This window comes from Canis lupus, chromosome 20 (genome assembly GCF_003254725.2).
Source record: "Canis lupus dingo isolate Sandy chromosome 20, ASM325472v2, whole genome shotgun sequence".
Classification (NCBI taxonomy): domain Eukaryota; kingdom Metazoa; phylum Chordata; class Mammalia; order Carnivora; family Canidae; genus Canis; species Canis lupus.
In genome coordinates, this window is record NC_064262.1 from 12,568,366 (window position 1) to 12,589,078 (window position 20,713).

At 40.4% G+C, this 20,713-nt stretch overlaps 2 long non-coding RNA genes across 4 annotated transcripts in view; one reads left to right on the forward strand and one right to left on the reverse strand.

The window, feature by feature from the left end:
• Window positions 1–2,119, reverse strand: part of LOC125753097 (uncharacterized) — a 90,800-nt gene extending 88,681 nt beyond the window's left edge. For 2 of the 3 annotated variants that reach the window (XR_007404114.1, XR_007404115.1), the window contains exon 1: window positions 1,582–2,085. This is a non-coding gene — a long non-coding RNA (uncharacterized LOC125753097). Of the gene's footprint in view, window positions 1–1,581 lie in introns of all 3 variants that reach the window. The other variant, XR_007404116.1, reaches the window with a different exon arrangement.
• On the forward strand, window positions 2,120–17,935 carry LOC112662536 (uncharacterized). Its single transcript, XR_003138639.3, has 3 exons — window positions 2,120–2,334; window positions 4,332–4,421; window positions 16,095–17,935. It is a non-coding gene; the product is annotated as an uncharacterized LOC112662536 (long non-coding RNA).
• The last annotated feature ends 2,778 nt before the right edge of the window (window positions 17,936–20,713 follow it).

Below are 20,713 nucleotides of genomic sequence, written 5' to 3' on the forward strand. Positions count from 1 at the left end.
GATGATTTTTTTTTTTTACTTAGTCCGTGTATTAGTTTGCTTGGGCTGCCATAACAAAATACCACAAACTGGGTGGCTTAAGCAACAGATGCTTATTTCCACATAGTCCCGGAGCCTAGAAGTCTGAGACCAAGGTGCCAGTAGGGTTTGTTGCTCCTGAGGTTTCTCTCCTCAGTTTGCTGGTGGCTGCCTTCTTGGCTTTGTCCTCACCCAGTCGCCCTCTGTGCCTATACATGTCCTAATCTCCTCTTAATAGAACACCAGTCATACTGGACAGGGCCCATCCACATGACTTTCTTTTACCTTTATCCCTCTTAAAGTCCTATCTCCAAATACAGTCACATCCTGAGCTATTGAGGATTAGGATTTCAGCATATGGACTCGGTGAGGACACAATTCAGCCCATAATAATCCCCAATATATACTCAGCATCAGCCATGTATGTGGGACTGGAGATTCAATGTGGAGAAGATGCAAAGATCCCGCCCTCTTGGAGCCTATAGTTTGGTGGAGACACCAAAATTAATGCCTACTACAGTACACGGCAACTGGTTATCACAGCCATACACAAAGGTGCCATCAGTCACAGCCATAGTCATGAGGGAGCAGAAAGCAAGCCACCGGCAAAGTACAAACTGATACCCCACATCCTACCCTCCAGGAGGGATACGTGTGGCATTCCTCAGGCACTTCTGGCTGCCCTAGAACAAAGGAAAGGGAAAAACAAATGGTGAACTGAAAGAGCTCACAATCCCGCAGGACATGAGTCTTCATCAGTCTGCAACTGAGAGAAAAAAAGCAATCTCCAGAAACCTGTAGACTCAATTTCCGGGAGCCCTAACATCACCCTCCCTTCCACAGGATAGAAAAAAATCTTATATAATCAGCCACCCCTCCTAACCCCAGTGCAGCTCTACCTGCCCACTGGTCCTGTCCCCAGGCTTTAATAAAACCACCTTTCTGCACCAGAGACCTCTCAAGAATTCTTGCTCGGCCATGAGCTCCAAACCCCAGCACTCTAAACTGTATCAGCAGTTGAAGTCCTGCTCACAGCCTTTCATTAACAGTGCTCTCCTGGTGATTTCTCCACTTTTCTGCCACGCTGTTGGTTGACCAACTAAGCTGGCGCCTCTGATAGCTCACTGTGAGCATAAGGATTTGTTCCCTCTTATGTTTCTTGCACTCAGCAGATGCACCTGACACGGTGACCCACGCCTGACAGCCATTTTTGTATGGGTGGGTTGGTGAGGCCCTGGAGGCCAGGAAGCGTCTAAAATAGCAATAAATTGGGGATCCTTGGCTCAGGGTTTAGCGCCTGCCTTTGGCCCAGGGCACGATCCTGGAGTCCGGGGATCGAGTCCCACGTCGGGCTCCCGCATGGAGCCTGCTTCTCCCTCCTCCTGTGTCTCTGCCTCTGTGTGTGTGTGTGTGTGTGTGTGTCTGCCTCTCTCTCTCTCTCATAAATAAATAAATAAATAAATAAATAAATAAATAAATAAATAAAAATAAAATAAAATAAAATAAAAAATAAAATAAAATAGCAATAAATTGAGAGTCACTGCTCCGGCCTTCAAAACCCACCTTTGTTACTGATTTCTTGACGTCGTGCCACTCACATCACCTTGGGCCTCGATCTGGTGTGTATGCGAGAGGTCTAGAGCAAACCAAGGCTCCACGGCGCTCCGAGGCAAGCGAGCAGGGGGCCTGCAGGACAGCGAGCAGCCCCGCCCCACGGGACCCGCAAGGCTTTCTGGGAAACGACTTCTGGCCAGCGCAGGAGGCAGAAGCCAGTCATGGGCCTGGGCTTCAACCAGGAGTCACCTTTCTGTCTCACCTCCTGCACTTTGCATAAAATTCTGTGAGGTAGGCCGCCCGGATGGCCCAGGGATTTAGCGCCTGCCTTCAGCCCAGGGCGGGATCCTGGAGACCGGGTTGGAGGCCCACATCGGACTCCCCGCATGGAGCCTGCTTCTCCCTCTGCCTGTGTCCCTGCCTCTCTCTCTCTCCTTTCTGTGTCTCTCATGACTAAATAAATAAAATCTTAAAAAATAATAAAAAAAAAAAATTCTGTGAGGCTTCTACAGCTAAAGAGCTTTGAAACCCACTACGGATTCTAAAGGTCATTCTGTTAATATCCGGGTAATGACTCTGTGTCCGGAAGCCACCCCGAAGCCACACCGGAAGTCGTTGTGGGCCGCGCCATTCCCAGCAGCCCCTCCGAGGGCCCGAGTGTCCGGTGCAGACTGTGCGTGACCCTCAGCGCCCTGGACTGCCTCAGGGATGCGTGAGCTGATTGTACCCGGAAGTAAGAAAGAAGTCACGTTGCCCAGAGAGGTAAGGGGTGGGGGGAGGGGAGAGGGAATATCTCCCTCCTGTCCTGGGAAAATCCCATGTCACTTGTTCCCTCAGGCTTTTCAGGCAGTGATAGAATCCCCCCCTCATCAAACCTTCTAAATGCATTCCTCTTCTTCGCCTCACAGAGCTGCATGACACCTGGTGCTGTCACAGCCTGCCTGAATTGAGGAAATCCCCCATTGCTGTTTATTTTTAGCTTCCTTGCTTACGTTCTTATTTCCGACTCAAGCTGGATGTTTTCTCTTCTTCACGCTCTCAACCTGGCGAGAAGACCCAGATCTTTGGGCGCAAGCGTTTGAGCCTGCCAGTCTTTTGAAGGTTTGACCTCTGTGGTCGATAGGTGGCAACCCCTACATGTGTCTCAGTAAATACATTTAGGCACTGGCTGTTTACTCTGTGCAAGTCTCTGTTCTAGAACACTAGAGGCTTCGAAAATGAATCTGGTATGGATCCTGCCTTGACAGACTTCAGAGCAAAGATGGGGGGAGGGGGGACCGGAAGTAACGAGGAAACTCAGGGCCTCAGGCGACAAAGCTGGAAACCTCCCCTCTGCAGCCCACAGGAATGTGGTTAGTGAGCGACAGTCGGCCTGGCCGATGAACAGTGCGTGCCATGAAACGGAAAGTCACTATTCCCGGGAGGCTTGTACTCTGGGTCCCCACACCCAGAATGCCTGTGGTTCTCACGCCACCAGGAAACACGATGCAGAAATATCTCAGGGCATTCTTTGCAGGCATCCAAAATAAGAATCCCTCACCTCTGCAAGACTCTTCCTAATACCAGAGGGGCAGCCATCCCAATTTTTGACAGAATTATGGTTTAGGCAACTGTATAGACAAAAGTTTAACACAGCAGGTCTGCAGCTGCTATTCTTAGAAAGGATCTGCTAGCAAAGGTAGCCCTTAGCTGGGGTTGGGGAAACTGGACTTCAGGAGGGTGCCACCATTCCCTAATTGAGGAGAGTGGCCTCAGTGTGCCTAAATATGTTGTACAAACAAAGTTATGCTAGGAGCCTGGAATTTTGTTCCAGGCCATACATGACCAGCCCCAGTAAAAACCCTGGGCACTAGGTCTCTCATGATCTTCCCTGGTAAACAACATCCATACGTATGTCACAACCCAGTGCTTGAGGAAGTAAGCATATTCTGTGAGACTCTGTGAGGAGAGGGCTCATGCCTGGTTTCCTCAGGACTACACTTTTTTTTTTTAAGATTTTATTTATTTATTCATGATAGAGACAGAGAGAGAGAGAGAGAGGCAGAGACAGAAGCAGGCTCCATGCAGAGAACCCGATGTGGGACTTGATCCCAGGTCTCCAGGATCACGCCCTGAGTCAAAGGCAGGTGCTAAACCGCTGAGCCACCCTGGCTGTCCCTTTTTGCTGATTTTGCTTTGCATCCTTTCCCTATAATAAATCTTAGCTGTAAATATGATTTTATGCTGAGTCTTGAGAGTCCTCCTAGAAAATCAATGAATCTTAGGGACCCACAATGCAGTGACCCTATCCAAAAATCCCAAAATTCACGGGCTTCTCTGAACCTCTCTTCTGAAATATTGTATGGACATGTACCTACCCCAAGCCCCCACCACCAAACACATCACTTGAGTCATAGGATCTATCTGGTTCCCTGCATCACATACCTTCCCATGGCTGGCACCATTTGTATATCACCAGAAAGCTCAAAATCCCCCCAACATCTAAAGATCATTCTCTCCCTGACCAGGGGAACTTTTAAATCTCCGGTTCAACAAGTCACCAGATTCAGCATGAAGCTTTCTTGCTGCTAATTGTGCTCTTACTTTATACACTAATCTTATTCCAAAGACCAAGGCTCTATCCTGTCCCCTCAATTTGGTCACTAAACCTGTCTTGATACCATTTCCAGCCCCTCTTGAGTCCTGCTTGAATTGTTTTATTGACCAGCACCAGCAATTCACCACTCTAACTGTGACTCTGACGTCTCTACATTCCATAGACATTCCAGTGGATTTGGAAGCAAACAACAAAAACAACAAAACTAATGGAAATACAACAAAACAAACTAAGGAGTGAGGAGCACACACAGGTACATCCACACTGGCCTTAAATTATTGATGGGGTTAGGCTATTACTCACATATACTAGTTGATTACTTGCAATGTTGTTGCTGGCTTTTGTGAAGCAGGAAGCATACTTGGAATTAAAGTACCCTGCTCTACAATGCTACTGTTTCTAAAATGAGTACTTAGAGGATAGCATACCATAACCTGGTTGTATAGAATGGTTGGGATTTGAGATGCAATAAAGATCATAGATTTTGGTCCTCCATACCTTCTTTATTCTCTATAACATCAGAATTGTTGATCATCCATGAATATAAAAACTGCTTATTTATCTAGGATCTAGCCAAGAAATGGTGAAAACTCTATTTCCTTTATGCACTGTGATAAGCACAGTAGAGAATAAAGGGGTGGAGGGATAAGCAAAGATAGAAAGATAGGTGCACAGGATGCAATGTTGGCAAAACTGTGACCAGCACCAAGCATATGTGTGGAATGAAGGATCTTGAGGACAAGATTGACTTCTAAATAGCCACAAAATGGAGATAATTTTTTCCCCTTACAGATCATCACTATCTGGGCTTCTATTTCCTTACTTTAATTATTGGGTATTAGTAATCACGCTAGATTTGTTTTCCTCTTTGTAAGTAATGCAATAATTTAGATAGTCTGTTACCAAGTAGTGATGATCCACCAGAGATGGACATCAAAACTCAAGTCTTATTTGGAACATGGGACTACAATCAATGATAACTCTTTGTTTAGTCACCTGCTATGACAATGAAATGAAATATATGTACATGGATTCAAATATGTGTATATATTCAAATATGCCTTCACTACACATTTAATGTACATTTTAAATAACATTCAAATATACATTTCATACATATATCAAATCTTGATGAAACACATTAAATGTCTATTTCTAAAGCAACTCTGAAGTTAGTAGACTCTAAAGTATAAGTTAGTAACTTTGCTTTATGAGTTTACTCTTTCTTTGGCTACAGCATTCCTTTTAAGTCACCCTGATCCACAGCCCAAAGTCATAACCTCAGACCTATGTGTCACTGAGGGATTAAAGTAGTTTAGCTTCAAGAACTCCAGAGCACCTTCTCTTTGCTGCTGGCTAGCACTACCAAGTCCCAATTGACAGGTGAACTCTTCACCTTCCTAAGCAGTTTGAGTTGATCAAAGGAAAATCTTTACTTTGTAGTTCTATCACACATCTGAGTAGCAACTAGAAAGATGCTTCCCACTCCCTCTAGTCTCCTAGAATATAGTCTGCCTCGTTTTTCCCTTTGGAGCAGAAAGATAAACAAAATCTCTCTCTCTTTGAGCAAGGCTTCCTTTATCCGTATTGGAAAGTGGCATTTCCCCCATCTTGTTTGCAGTGGCGTTCCCTCTAATTTCAATCCCCATACCTGTCTTTCCTCCCTTCTTCAAACACTGATTAAATCTGAACATAACACCAAGGTGATGTACTTGGACTTTTGACTTTACTTAAAACCCATTTTAAATATAAAATGTTTCCACTGGTGTCAAAGAATTCCTTCTAAAAGAATTGAATATTTTTTAAACATTTTTATTTGAGAGAGCACATGAGAGAGCACAAACAGAGGGAATGGCAGAGGGAGAGGGAGAAGCAGACTCCCAACTGAGCAGGAGTCCAACGTAGGGCTGAATCCCAGGACCCTGAGATCATGACCTAAGCCGAAGGTAGATGCTTATCCAACTGAGCCACCCAGGCACCCCAAGAATTGAATATTTTAACACAAATATTTTAATGAATAAAACTGGAGTTGAACTTGAGTTTTGGATTAACAGAGGTAGACTTAAATATAGATGCTCCCACATAGTTCTGTGACCTTGACAATGACATGAAATTCACCTCTCTCAAACTTCATTTCATTATTTATGAAATAGGAAGGATAATATTGACCTGAAAATGTTATGAGAACTAAGTGAGGTGAGGATGGCATGCAACAAATGTCTAGTGCATTATTGGTAACCACAGGAAAACGAGCAGCTGCAATTGTCAGAGTCCCACACTGTATCTAATGTATCAGGACTTTGGGAAAAAGCAAATGGCTTTGAGTAAGAACATCTGGCTTCCAGTAATGCCCAATCCAAGCACCGACTACAGATCTTCAAATAAAGCAACAGTGATCATATATGTCCACTTGCTAGGGCCAGCCTGGCTGAACACCTCTCATCTGGGAGTAATAATAGCACCATCTTGCACTTTCCAAAGGTCCAGTTTGGGAGTGTAAACTATACAAGTACTCTAGTTAAATAAAGTTAATTTGTTAATTAGGCAATTAGTTATGGCTTTGTGCTTCATTTTCTTGTAAAAATAGGAAAATACCTGTCTAATATATCTCACTGATTTATGAGGAAGAGCCTGAAAGTGTTATTTTTATCATAAGAGCTATCGAGGAAAATTTATGTTTTTAGGACAACAAATGAGGATTTGCACTGTCACATAAGAAAACAGAAGATCCTCTATTTATAAATTTTTCCTCCTCCTAACCTCATTTTGCGGTAAACAGAGCTAAAAGCCAGAATCAGCAAAACTCTATAGCCCTTCTCCTGAAAATAAACTATGAAAAATGACAGAGTCTTCACACCCTGTTAGCTCATAGCACACTCACCATTACCTCCTGTCTGTGTCCAAGGCAGACATTACTAATCAATCACAAGATTTTACTGCATAGCCCAAAGCCGAATGCAGACTCCTCTGGGCACTTGAAGCAACCACTCTTCTGAACTAAAGTTGATACACAGAACAAATATTTCCCCTCCCAATTTAGCCTAACAGCTTCATTTTATGTTCAAGGACACTAAGAGAGAAATGACCCAGTTAGGGCTGAATCTGAGAGTTGTACCCAGGCCGATTATTTTCATTATACCTTACTGACAGATGACTGGCCTTAAAAACACATTTTGTGGATCAAATCAAAGCAGACAAAATTACACTGGGGCAAATGGTCTGCTAAGAGTTTGGTAAATATATCCACAAAATGTATGCATATAAAGTAAGAGTCTCCTTTCCTTATATATTCATCAGCATCTAAACCAAGGCATTTACAGTGGCTTTCAAGGTTATAAGTAATCTCTGATTGTATTTCCTCCTGTTCCCTACTCCAGCCACGGCCTCCTTAGGAACTTCTTCACACATACCTAGTTTGTTCCCCGCTCAGGGGGTTTGCACTGGCTGTTCCCTCTGCCCAAAATGCTCTTCCCCAGATATCTGCATGGCTCACTCCCTTACCTCCTCCAATCATTGCCTAAATGTCTCCTTGTCTCTGAGGTCTCTCCTAACAACTAATGTAAAATGATAACCCACTCCCATTCCAGTGGCACCTCCAGCCCCCTCAGCCCTGGGCATATCCAGAGCCCTGATTACCTTCTAACATTCTATGTCATTGAATTATTTATTATGTTTTCTATTTATAGTATGTTTCCTCCAGATAGAATATAAACTCCAGGAAGGTGCATGTGTGCATGTTTATCTGTGCACTCATGTATGTGTGTATGTGTGTGTACTTCACTGTATTCTCAACATCTAGACTAGAATTGGGCATATTGCTGGCACTTGGTTCATGTCAAATTTCCTAGTTATAAGGAAGCAATATATACCAATAGAGATGTAGAAGATCCATATATTTGTGATGAGTTAGCTACACAAAGCATCAAATAATTTTCTAAGGTATTTGTCTGAAGAATGCCAGGAATTCCACAGGACTGGCTGAAAGTCAGCCCCTCTTCCCACCCCCATCAGCAGAAAAGAAGTCTGAACACAAGCACCCAGGAAACAAAACCTCACGTAATTAGGAATGAGTAGAAAGATGTGCATATGTCTTTGTGATCTCACAAAGTCAAGGGTGAATCTACCGGACAGGCAGAGACCATAAATACCCTATAATTTGTGAATCTAAGATAGACAAGAACCTAACTGGCTTGCTGTTTTGTTTGAGAGTGTTGGTTTCTGGAATGGGGTTGTGACTACACTGGGTTTTTAAAAGGTGCACTTTAGAAAATAAGATGTCAACCATAGCTGTCTTTGTTTCCTCTGAATGCCATAAGGACCAAATTGCCTGTTAATTACCATACAACCTAGCACTTGACTTTAATCTTTTTTATAGATCTCAACTTATTTTTTATGTGTAGATCTTCACTGCGTAACTAAATTGTAAAAAGTTAAGGATGGAAACTGCATTTGTTCTTTGCTTTGTGCCCTCCCAGGTGGTCCTGGGCACACATTGGATGCTACCAAATCATCAGTACTGTTCACTGAGGGTTTATTTCCTCTTCATTCATGTTCCAAAGAGTCACAAACATCTCTGAAGGACCTTCCTTCTCAGCAAATGTGAATAATGAAGCTGCACTAAAAAGAACTCAGAAAGAAAAAGATAAGATCCCATCCTTGAGAAGGTCGTGGTAAAGCTGGAAATACAGATGTGGGATATAGATGATAAATGTTCTATAGCACAATAGCAAAATGTTCCAGAGGAAGCTAGAAGAGAGAGCAGCCTGAGGTTTCAGGGAAGGCTTAGGGAAGTGAGAAGAAGGGATGGTAGATGACAGAACAAAGACTAAATTAGGTTACATCCTTACTGTTTCTGGACTATTTCTTGATGCTCACTTCTAATGCAATGTATCTGCATAGTTCTAATGGATCATGGCGGAAAAATGAAGGGATCTAATTTCACCACAGAAAGAACCGCCCTACACTAGCTGACTATCTTCCTCAGAAAAATGGGAATTTTCTGGGTACCAAAGCACAGCTAGGATTGCCCAGGAACCATAACAGAGAAGAACTCATGGTTTCAAATGAAAAGTAAAATAAGACATGCAAGCCCTCCTTCTTTTTCCTCTGAGTCTGTTGTGACTAATTACTTGTTCATTTATTAAATTAACAAATCATTACTAAGTACCTACCATGTGCCAGCAGGAGGAATAGTAGTAAGCAAGAGCAACAGGATCCTTGACTGTATAGAGCTTCATTTAGCACCCCCAAAATGACTGAGAATCTGCCAAGAATTGGTTCTAAATCCAGCAAAGAGACTTGAGTTATTAAGAGACAGGAATGTGTTGCCTGGAAAATCCTATCCAGCAGGGTGAGTGTAACTGAATCTTACCTTATGGTACCTCCAAGTCCCCAAATGCCATAAAATGGTAATGCAGACTTTCATGCTCCCATGATAAAAGGACATTCAACATCAGGCTACCTTGCTAAACAAAATCAGTCCCTGTCTTACTTAACCTTCTCAGTGTAAATATGTTTCAAATAAAATAAAGACTGTTTTACATGACCACTGTCAAGAACATCTGACTATACATAGCCAAAGAAAGAAATAGCTATAAAGGAATTCAGAAATTATCCAGCTCCCTCCTTCATTTTACACATGAGATGTCCTTACTTGAGCTAAGGAACTTCATGAGAAATAGCCCAGACTGGCCCCTGGGTCTCCTGATTCCTAAGACAGCACATTTTCACTACTGCTTTATCTTCTCTCAGGCTCCAGTCCAAACTAAATACTTTTTTTAAAGTTGTGTAACAACCTGGACTACATTTGATACTCCCACTGAAGTCCCAGGCACCATAATTACTTCTAGCATTCGTTGATGGTTTGCTATCCTCTCTGCGGCATAGGTGATTACATTTTATCAGACAAACCTCTACAGTATCCCCAAAAAGTAAAGGTCAGCAACCTGCAGCCAGCCAGCGTGCCCACAAAAAGTCCCCCAGCAAAGTCTACAATGCATCCAATGCCTTTGGAGAGCCCCAAATTGAGAATTAAAACAGCAAACTGAGCCAGCCACCAGTACGGATTAAACGTCTACACATTTTATCACCTTGTAATTGCTTCTCGGGTAGTTTTTCCTCAGTGCCACTGGCTTCTGAATAAAAATTTTAATTTCAAGGTAGCACTGTAATTTATTGCACCTGTTCCTTTTGTAGTATAAAAGCCAGTGTAATCTCTCTTCAGGCAAACAAGCTCATGTTGCCATGATCTGTGGTGCCCTCTGTGTCATGTTTATGCGCTCTACCTTAATCAGTTTATAATTAGAAGGTGAAGAGAATGGTGGTGTTTACAAATAGAATCTGAAATGGAGGATGAGGCAGCCACCAATAGATCTGTCTGGAATGTTCAGCACTGACTCCTTTCATCCATCAAAAAAATAAAGGCACTAAAATTATCCATGCCCGTGGCAGAGAAGGAAAGCTTCCATTTAGCTCGTGACGTGGGGAGGCTGGATGCTAGATGCTGCTGTGTATGTAATGTAGGATACATAGGGATAATGAATCATAGAGCTTGAAGGAGGTGCAGTGTCCTGCTAATAAAATCACCATTTCAGGGGAGAAAGGTCACAAAGAGGTGATTGATAGAGGTGTGGAGTGTCATGAATTTTAAAGTTTTGTTCCAGCCTTGTTCCCCATCACAGGAACTAGAGAAGTCAGAAGTTTCCTGATGTGCACAACACACACTTCAGATTGTTGGACATATTAGTGCTTATGGAACTGTACTAGGCAATATGATGTTAGAGGCAAACAATACAGACCAGACCCCTGCCCTCATGAAGCTGACATTTCTGGTATGAGAAACAGCCAAAGAACAAGTAAGTAAAATGAGAATTATGGATTGTGATAAGGGCTTCAAGTTAAAGAGATACAATACAGAATAACTGGGCAAGGGGTGACAGGAAGCCTTCAACAATCATGGGTGACCTCTTGGAGGAGATGACATTTCACCTAAGACCTAAAGGATGACCTCATGGCAGACCAGCAAGTCTAATAAGGGTTAAAGGGGGTCAACTTTATTAAGTGCCTAGGATGATACTCAGTTTCAGTGATTTCACAACTCCAAAACTTTCCCCCCACTATCCTCTGAGTTCTCATTTCTCTCTTGTCACACTGAGATGCACTATTTGGTAGGTATGGCTAAACGGCAGTTATATGCCAAGCACAGCTCCTACACTTCAGGTCTGATAATACTTTGAATCCTCATAACAACCCCATGTGGTGGTATCCCCACTTAATAGAAGAAGAAACAGACACCAAGAATCAGAGTGATTTGCCTGGGTCAGACATCTAGCAAATGAGGAAGCTGGACTTCAATGGATCAGCTGCTGGGGCCTGAGCTCTTAATCCCACAACAGGCTACCTCTCAGGGGTAGGTCTCAGCACAATATAAAAGGCCAAAGACTAGGAGTTAGATGAACACCTCTTAAAAGATAGCAATGTGATCTTAGACAAGTCAGCTCATCTCAGATTTCTTGATTGGGAAGTAACCATAACAGAACCCAGCCCCAAGTGCCTCAAATATGATCATCAGCATGCAAGCTCCTTGAGAGGCAGAAATCTCTTTTCAGTTGTAAGATGGTACCATCACTGTTATTTTCAAATTGAAGACCAGATCAAGCCCTAAAAAGCCTCAGAAGGTTTACCAAAAGAACACTGTAATCCTCCAGGAGAATTCCTGTTACATCTGGCATCTCTATTCTCTGACCTCAGGAATCACATCCACACTAAGTGAATACCTACGGACCGAATTTTTTCAATTGACTTTTCAAAGTTTTGGATTCAAGAAGGCTTCAAGACCTACCCATGTTTAAGTCTTCTCACCCAATGAGACCATGAATCTCAAATCTACTCATTTACGGTCCCACACAGGCATCTATACCCAAGTGGCTTCTTGCAACTGTAAGCGAAATAATGAAAAGTTGGTAATTTTTAAGCATCTTTCCATCCTCCTGTCAGTACCTATGTATCCTCTTTGCTTCCTGTAACTTCCTATACACTGCCTACCCCTGTAGCAAAGACTCCAAGAATTTGAGTGCTCCACATCAGAGTTCATCTTTCCTGTATCCCAGGATTCAAACAAGGTCTAAGTGACACAAGCTTATCTAATGAACAGATACCATCATCTTACATCCATATAGCTCTTTAAAGTCTACAGAGTTCTATAAATATACAATCTAATTTAATAGCATGACAGGCTTCTAGGTATTGTCATCCCATTTTACAGCTGCAGAGATTGAGACTTGTCAATTTGAAACCATTTGCTTAAAATCACTCAGCTAATATGTGACAAAGTTAGAGCTTGAACCAGATCCTGGGATTCCACACTATCATACTCTCTACCATCCAAATTTCTGTTAGATGATATTCACAATGCAGGAGTTTTTAAGATGGCATCCATTAACATCTCAAAGCACAGCAAAATGTTAAGCATAGGGCAGCTCTGGTGACTCAGCGGTTTAGCGCCGCCTTCAGCCCAGGGTGTGATCCTGGAGACCCGGGATTGAGTCCCATGTCGGGCTCCCTGCATGGCGCCTGCTTCTCCCTCTGCCTGTGTCTCTGCCTCTCTCTCTCTCCTCATGTCTCTAATGAATAAATAAATAAAATCTTTTTAAAAAAATGTTAAGCGTATGACTTTTAATCAGAGATTTTGGGAGAGAATGTGTCCATGATTGTAGTACTCATCAGATTATTAAAAATACTCAAGACACAAATAGATAAGAAGCACTGTTAATATAAGTGATGAGGTACTCACTCCTCAGGAAGGTGATAAGTCTTATTAACCTTCCAGAAAGGTCAATTTCCTCCATTCATCCTTAGCTGAGTTGTGTTGTACAATTCCATGCTTTGATTAAAATTGAAAATTAGAGGGAAAATTGCTTTTACTTCTATTAAAAACTATTTTTTAATCATCATTCTTTATTGTATCTTAAGGCTAGGAGAAGGAAGGGATCAACTAACCCAGATCACAGAGGGATAATAGAGCCTCTAATACATTCCCAGTGAATTTTCCTTCCTTCTTGTCCCCAGCATCCTCTCAAGGCCTAAACTCACTGATTTCCAAACTCAGCACAAATGTTAGGGTAAAGTAGAGTAGGAAAGGGATAGATGATATATTATTCAGTGTTCTCCAAAGAAACAGAACCAAAAGACACATGATAGATAGATAGATAGATGATAGATAGATAGATAGATAGATAGATAGATAGATGATAGATAGATAGATGGATGATAGGATGGGAGGATTTATTTTAAGTAATTTATTTATTTTTAAAAAATTATTTATTTATTTTAAGGCATTAACTCACATGATTGGCAGGCCAGCAAGTCTGAAATCTAGAGGGTGGGACAGCAAATTGGAAACCCAGAAAAGAGCCAGTTCTGTAGTTCAAGTCTGAAGGCTTGACTGCTCAAAATTCATTGTTGCTGGGAGGCGAGGGGCGGGGGGAGTCTTTCTATTCTATCTGGGCCTTGTCTCCAACCAACAAAACATGGATGGTTTGGCTCCTACCTGTTCCCAAAATCTCAACTCATACTTCTACTCTACTTTTTTCATTCCAGTCATACTGGCTTTCTCTCTTTGTCTGCCTACCTCCCTCCCACCACAGGGTCTTTGAACATGTTGTTCCTTCCACGTGAATACCCTTCCCCACCCTTAGGTCAACTACGCAGCTCCTATTCAAATCTCAGCTCAAGCCTCATCTGGTCAGGAAATTCCTTTCTGACCTCCATGGTTGGATCAAAGTCACCTATTACAAATTTTCGTTGTCACATTTAACTCTTATCCATAGTACTTAGAATACTAGCAAATTTACTGGTGTTACACATTTACAATGTCAAACACCCTTTCCACACTGTCCCCAGTGACTGCCATAGAGTTTGTCTTTGGTTAATATTTGCTGAATGAATAAGTAAATAAAGCACATTGCTCTATGATACATTCAGCAGTGGATAATGCTACAGCAAGAGAAATAGGTCCTAAAGAATTTCCCTTCCTGATTTGATTGTTCTAAATCCAGACTATCTAAAAAGAAAGACCTTCTTTTATTTTTCTAAAAGAAAAACCTTTTTGAGAAGTCCCGCATCTCAGTTTTATCTGCATCTATCTTTAATCTGCCACTTCCATGTCTCAGCAACCCGGCACTGTAAACTATCTTCAAATATCATGTCCCATTTTCCCAGAGTTACTTTCCTTTACTAACAGTGGAGCAGATCTCACATTGTCCCAGAAGCAAAATAAACCTTTTGTTCTCACTTCGGAAATTATCTCTTTAATGAAATCCATAGTATTGAGTTATGCACAAGCATCTGATTTCAATGCATCTGCCATACTAGCTTTCAGATTCAAAATATCCCCTCTTGAGCAATAATGTTTTTCTCTTTCCAAAATAAGGAAGTCTTTGTCTCTAACACTGGGTCTAGGTACTGACTCAACTGAAGTCTTTGCTTGTGAAAGTGCAAGCTATTTAGAAAAAAGGACTCAAGGGGATCCCTGGATGGCTCAGTGGTTTAGTGCCTGCCTATTGGCCCAGAGCGTGGTCCTGGAGTCCTAGGATCAACTCCCACATCAGGCTCCCTGCATGGAGCCTGCTTCTCTCTCTGCTTCTCTCTCTGCCTATGTCTCTGCCTCTCTCTCTGTCTCTGTCTCTCATGAATAAATAAATAAAATCTTTAAAAAAAAAGAAGGAAGGAAGGAAGGAAGGAAGGAAGGAAGGAAGGAAGGAAGGAAGGAAGGAAGGGAAGGAAGGGAAGGGAAGGGAAGGGAAGGGAAGGGAAGGGAAGGGAAGGGAAGGGAAGGGAAGGGAAGGGAAGAAAAGAAAGAAAAGAAAAGAAAAGAAAAGAAAAGAAAAGAAAAGAAAAGAGGACTCACAGCACACCCACCCCTACCCATTGCCTTGTCAATTAAAAGCCAAACTACTGAGTTCATCATTCAAACCCCAGGATTAGGCATCAACCTGCTGTGGCATTATCTCTTTCTGCTACATCCCTCCATGTATCAGTGAGCAACCAGTATGGAAAAATAGACTCTTGCCATTCTCTCAACATGACTTGTGCTTTCTCATATTTTATTTAGTACTTAGTATTTATAAATGTATAAAGAATTTTTAAGAGATGTTTACTAGTAAACTTTATCAGGATATTCCAGGACTGCAATTATTCACTCTATTCGGGTCACACAAGTACGATTCCCTAGACCACTTTATCCCCACCTAAGAGATGGGTCAAGACCTCCAGCCTTTTTTAAGCTGGTCATTATGATGATCCCTATTCAAGCTCATCACTTGAACTCTGGTTGCTACCCATTTTAATTTCAGAGAAAAAATATTCCAGATAGTATAAGGACTACTCTGGATTCTTGGGAATTACTGTACCATACTCTGCCTATTTTCACATTTTAACACCTCTGAAATGAGATGTATCTTTCAATCACTGTTGACCAAGTAGCAATTGTGATAGACTCCCTAGTGCCAGAGCATCAAAACTTGCAGAAGGGGATGGGGACTCAGAAGAAACCTGAGAAACAAAAGTTGAGAGCATTTTTTAACCCCACCTTCCCAAACCAACTTCTTGCAAAGGATGGTGAGAAAAAGGAGGTAAGCTAATTAATTTAGTAACATTCTAGACACTGGAATCCATAGTCACCTAGCTCTCCATAATTACACATCTGCTGGGCAGCCCAGGTGGCTCTGCGGTTTAGCGCCACCTTCAGCCCAGGACCTGATCCTGGAGACCGTGATCGAGTCCCACGTCAGGCTCCCTGCATGGAGCCTGCTTCTCCCTCTGCCTCTCTCTCTCTCTCTCTCATTAATAAATAAAATCTTAATAAAAGAAAAAATTACACATCTGCTGTAAGAGTCTAGCACTAAAGGCTTGATTTTTTTTTTGACAGATTCTTTCACAAAATACTTTATCACCCACATACTTCAAGGCACAGAGAACAATACTATGGAAAAACACAGACAAAAAAGACTCTGGATCAAAAAGTAATTCTAACGAGTCAAACTCTGAATGAGAAGTTCAAAGAAAACCTTAACTATTTTATTTCACTTTTCTTTCATATATACACAAGATTGATGTACGATTTTTAAAAATCTATGTCTAATTATAAGCGCATTCTTTCAATAAGTGTAAAATAGAAACACTATAAGATTTTTTTTAGGCATAAAGTCCTAGTTTAATTGACAGTGTTTTTTTTCTTTCCTAGCAGTTAATGATATTATGATTTATAATAACAAATATATATTTGGTCTTTGTCCACTGTTCCTTCCACAGACCTCTGAAAACTCTTGGAATTTCCTAAGTGATGAGAGTAATAGAGAAGCCTTGTATTATGTTAATGAGGTAGCTTTTGGACCCCTCCTAAGGATAGGGGCTGGTTGCTAGGAGAAGCAACCATGTGATTGAAAGGCTGAAACTTTCAGTCCCACCCCACTCCTACTCCCATCACTGGGGGGGGAAAGAGAGGCTGGAGGCTGAATCAATCACTAAAAGCCAATAGCTTGATAATCATGTCTAGGTAATGAAGTCTCTGTAAAAACCCAAAAGGATGGGGCTTAGAGAGCTACCAGACTGGTGAACACATGGAGATTTGGAAAGAGAGCATGCTCTAAGAGGGCATGGAAGCTCCACACCCTTTCCCCATGCCTTGCCCTATGCATGTTTTTCAAATGGTGGTTTCTGACTTAAACCTTTAATAATAAACCACTGATCTAGTAAGCAAAATGTTTCCCTGAGTTCTGTGAGTAGTCATTCTAGCAAATCAATCAAATCCAAGGAGGGGGTCATTAGAACCTTCAGTCTATAGCCTGTGAATCAGAAGCATAGGTGACAACCTGGAGTTGGAACTGGTGTCTGGATTGGGGTGGGAGGGGGAAGTCTTATGGAACTGAGCCATTAACCTGTGAGATCAGACCTTATATCTAGGTAGATAATGTCAAACTGAGATGAATTGTAGGACCCCAGCTGTTGTCAGAAAATTGCTTGATGGTGTGAAGGAACACACACACACATAGAACACACACATTGTAATTGGTATCAGAACCTATTTAGTAGTACATAAAATAATGGCATATCTTACAATGGATGGTTTCTTAGATTTGATGAAATGTGATGTTTCTCATTTCAAAGTACTGTAGTGATTTTCCGGGTTAACCCATTTTACTGAGATGATTGATTAGCATGTAGGGGTCCCCTGAGCCATCCCAAGTATGAAAAGAAAACAGATAGTATAGATTTTCAAGAAGTGCAAATCTGAGCACTGAACCCTAGGACGTGATAAATCCACTGAAGTCCTTTCACCCTGTGAGAACTAAATAAGACTTCCCCCTAGCACTCATCAAAAGCCATGCCTTTGGACTCCTAGAAATTGAACACTGTTTTTTATTTTTTTTTATTTTTTTTTGAACACTGTTTTATATTCATTTCTGTGTCCCTCAGAATGCCTAGCACAAAGTTTCACACATGTTCAACCCTCAATGAATGTGTATTGAGATAATGACTTCCACTGAAACTTCCTTTCCTCTTTGAGTCCATTCATCCAATACCTCTCTGCTCCAAAGCATACATCAAGTCACTGAGATCTTGATACTTAATGTTGCTCCTAACAAAGCATGCCATCAAATAAATATTTGCTCTGTTTTCCTATTAACACTGCGTGTCTGCTGTTGCTGATCTTTTTCATCTCAACCCTGAGAAAACCTATAGTGTTTCCACCAATGGGATAGAACTCATCTTTCCTGCAATCCACCAGATTAATCACAGCTGGATTCTATAAGGAAGCAACATGGGCTTATGTGTGTCATCTCTGATCAGTTGATAATAGCTCACAAAAAAAAAAAAAGAAAAAAAAAAAAAAAGAAAAAGAATCCTGAGGCCATATTTGGTTCAGCAGGGAAGAGACCTATGATTGATTATTAATGTCTGCAGGAGACATCAAGGTACCACCATACATGTGTCACACCACACGATTCATGCAGCAAAAAGAATTTCCCTCATAGTCTCCCACAATGTAAACATTGAAATGAATCCTATAAAAACATCTTTTGGTGTTTATAACTTGCTTTTCAAGATTGTCTACGATTTTTTATTGTGTACAAAAATGTGTGTGTGTGCATTGGTTTTGCCACATAATCAAATCTATAAATTTTTCTTTATTGTTTCTGGAATACTTTTCACTCTAAAAATGATTCTATTCTAATACTATGGAAACTTGCATACATCATTTTAAGTAATACTTTTTAGGCTTATTTTTATATTTAAATCATAGATCTACTTGGAATTAATTCTAGTGTAAGTAGTGAAATTGTGAAACTTTTTATCACATAAAATATCAACTTCACATCAATTATTGAATTTTTTTCCATTTATGTGAACTGTCTTTTAGATCTAATATTCTAGATGTTAGAATTCTACATTCTATTGCTCTTCATTTCTGCCCATTTCTTTGCAATTAGCATTATATGTATATATATATATATATAGCTTTACAATGTATTTTAATGTCTCATGGAACAAGCTCTTCTCTTGTTCCTCTTGTTTTTCAGCAATAACTGGCCAATCTTAAATGTTTATTCTTTCTTTAAAAAAAAAAAGATTTATATATTTATTTATTTGAGAAAGAAAGCACATATGCGAGAGTGGGGGAAGGAGAAGAGGGAAAGAATGTCAAGCAGACTCCCCACTGAGTACAGAGCCCCAATGTGGGGCTCAGTCTCACAACCCTGAGATCATGACCTGAGCTGAAATCAAGAGTGGGATGCTTAACCAACTGAGCCATCCAGGTGCTCCACATGTTTATTCTTTCAAGTAGACTTTGGGATCATTTTTTAAAAGCTCAGGAAAAAAAAATCCAATAATAATCTTAATGAATTTTGTATTTATAAATTACATAAGGAATAATTTAGTTCTTTATAATATTGTCTTTCTCCTCTCCCAAATGATTATCTCTTAATCTAGCAAGGAGTCCTCTCTAGTCACACAGCAGAGTTTCATTCTTTTCTTTATCAATATCCTGAGCATTTCTTTGAAGTTTATGCCTAAATAACTTATGTTTTAAAGACCACTGGGGAATGACTCTTTAACCAGTACATTCTCTTGCTAGCTCCTGCTGACACTTAAAGTTACTTTTTATAAAATCTTTTTAGTATATGCCTCACTGAGTGTATTATTTCTAAAGTTGTTAATTAATTTTCATTGTTATTTTGCACTAAGAGCATACAAAAATATAATTTCTCCCTTTTTTTCCAAAACCAATTCCTCTTGTTTATTTCTGTTCTGTAACTACATTTGCTAGCACTATAAGTAAACAATGTTCAAAAGCAAAGGTAAGAGCAGGCATCTGGTCTCAACTTCTATCATAAAGAAAAAATACTAGTGTTTTAGCATTGGCATGACTCTGGCTACCAGTTTGAGATTCTGTTAAGGAAGATATTTTCTATGGTCATTTCACTTAAGGAGCCGTATCAGAAAGACATGTTAAGTTAAGCAAGGGCTTTATGAGCATCTACTGAAATAAAGATTTATCTTTATTCCTTAGTCTTGTGTATTAGTCAACTATGGTTGCAATAATGCTGTGTAACAAACCAGTCCAAGTTTAAAATTTTAAATATTGTTCACAATAGCACTTTAAAAAATGAAATATGTATAAATTTAACAAAATATGTATAGGGTCTGTAGACATAAAACTATAAAACTCTGATTAAAGATATCAAAGAAGATCTAAGTCAATAGAGACATTCCATGCTTACAAAAGAGTCAATATTGCTAAGATATCAATTTTTTTCCAAGTTGGCCTATAGATTCAACACAACAGACTGATCTTAAAGTTAAAAACAAACTGAATCTAAAGTGTGTACAGAAAGCCAAAAGACCTAGAATAGCCAACAAAACACTGAAGTAGCAGAAAGTTAGAGGACTGATACTATGTAATTTTAAGAGTTATTACAAAGCTAAAGTAATCAAGACACCCCATTAGTGAGGAAAGAATGAACACACAACTCAATGTAATAAAATAAAGAGCCTTGAGATAGCTCTATACATATATAGTCAACTGTTCTTTGACAAGGGAGCAAATACAATTCAAAGAATCTTTTCAACAAATGGTGCTATGACAATTGGGTGTCCAAATGCAAAAACAAATGAACTTACCCACACACCATATACTTTTTACAAAAGTTAATTCACAATGTATCATTGACACAAAATTATACAACTTCTAGAAGAAAATATAAGAAAAAATCTAGTTAACCTTAGGTTTAGTGGTGATTTTTAGATACAACACAAAAGCATGATACACAAAAGAAAAACATTATAAATTGGACTTCATTAAAATTTTAAAACTTCTTTACAAGGGCACTGTTGAGAGCCTCAAAAGACAAGCCACAACCTGGGAAAATATATTTGCAAAGCACAGACGTGATAAAGGACTTGTAGCCGAAATACATGAAACATATTAAAACTCGATAATAAGCAAACAAACAACTCAGCTTAAAAATGAACAAAAGATCTGAG